General features: G+C 45.7%; 1 pseudogene; it reads left to right on the plus strand.

The window, feature by feature from the left end:
• LOC110300152 overlaps positions 1-1,825 on the plus strand; it is a 7,772-nt pseudogene that overhangs the window by 5,009 nt on the left and 938 nt on the right.

Here is a 1,825-nt window from a genome sequence, read left to right on the forward strand (position 1 = left end):
ATGTTCATTTCCTCATTTGTTTGTTGTTGGCGTGACTACCTCACTGCTACCCGCAGTTGTAAACTAACGAGAGCAGGGATTTAATGCTTTTTTTTTTTTTTAGATTTATTTATTGCTATATGTAAGTTCATTGTAGATGTCTTCAGACACACCAGAAGAGGGCGTCAGATCTCATTATGGATGGTTATGAGCCACCATGTAGTTGCTGGGATTTGAACTCAGGACCTTCGGAAGAGCAGTCAGTTCTCTTAACNGCTGAGCCATCTCTCCAGCAGGATTTAATGCTTTTAACTGACATTTCTCTACTTTTTGGTAGCTCTTAACGATGTGTAACTGCTTGATTTCCATATAGCGAAATGAATTTTAAAATCCAGACTCTCTGTTGCATTAGTCATGCCTAGCCACAACAGGAGCTGAGTAGCAGCTTGTAGCTTGTGGTTTGTGGCTTGTGGGCAGGACACACACAGAACCATTTCATCATCTCCATAAAGTCTATGAAATGTAATTGATCNAGAGCAGTAGTTGGTACACTGTGGCATTCTGAAAACATCTGCAGAAGGAAGTTTTCCATCGATTCTAATCGCAGGAAACAGCGGCACTGAGAGACACACACCGTTGTAGAAGAGCNCTCCAACTTCCCCTGGAAATCTGCACCAATCACCTCTCCTTACACTGTTTTTCCTTTCCTTACTCTGTTGGCTTAAGGCAGTGGTTCTAAACCTGTGGGTCATGATGGGGGTCACATAAAAGATATCCTCCATATGAGATATTTACATTATGATCCATAACTAGCAAAATTAGTTATGAAATGGCAATGAAATCATTTCATAGTTGGGATGATCACAACATGAGGAATGGTATTAAAGGGCCTCATCATTAGTAAGGTTGATGTCTGGACTTCCAGTTCAATGGGATGTTTGTTGAAACATTTAATATTCCCAAAGATGTCATTTAATAGGTTATAAGAGTTTCTTTCATTTTCTAGAACTGCACGTTGAACCCTGGGAACCATGAGCAACTACAATGCGTCATTGGTGGGCCCAGCTCCTTGGGGTTTCCGGCTCCAAGGTGGCAAGGATTTCAACATGTCTCTGACAATTTCTAGTCTGAAGGATGGTGGCAAGGCATCTCAGGCACATGTCAGAATAGACGACGTGATTCTCAGCATCAATGGGATCAGTGCACAGGGAATGACGCATCTTGAAGCCCAGAACAAGATTAAGGCTTGTACGGGCTTCCTTGAATATGACTCTACAAAGAGCTTCAGCTACAGCCAAGACTGAGCTGGTTACCGTCCAGAAGGGTGAACTTAAGGAAGTAGTTAAGCCTGTGCCCATTACATCTCCTGCTGTATCCAAAGTCACTTCCACTACCAACATGGCCTACAGTAAAGCACCACGGCCCTTCGGTTCTGTGTCTTCACCAAAAATCACATCCATCCCACATTCACCCCAGNCCATGCGGCCACTTAATCACATGCTTCCCCACCACCTGTGGCCTCTGCCACTCCCCACCCGCCCCCACCTCTCTGCATCCGGACTGCATGTTAGTGCCAATCTTAGTGCTGACCAGTGTTCATCTCCACCGAACACTGGTAAACCTGCAGTTAATGTCCCATGGCAGCCCACAGTCACCAGCGTGTGTTCCGAGTCTGCTCAGGAGCCAGCAGAGGGACAGAGAAGAGGATCCCAGGGTGACATTAAGCAGCAGAATGGCCCACCAAGAAAACACATTGTGGAGTGCAGCACGGAGTTTTATCACATACCCACTCACAGTGATGCCAGCAAGAAACGGCTGATTGGGGACACCGAGGACTGGTGCCCCC

This window comes from Mus caroli, chromosome 8, assembly GCF_900094665.2.
Source record: "Mus caroli chromosome 8, CAROLI_EIJ_v1.1, whole genome shotgun sequence".
Classification (NCBI taxonomy): Eukaryota; Metazoa; Chordata; class Mammalia; order Rodentia; family Muridae; genus Mus; species Mus caroli.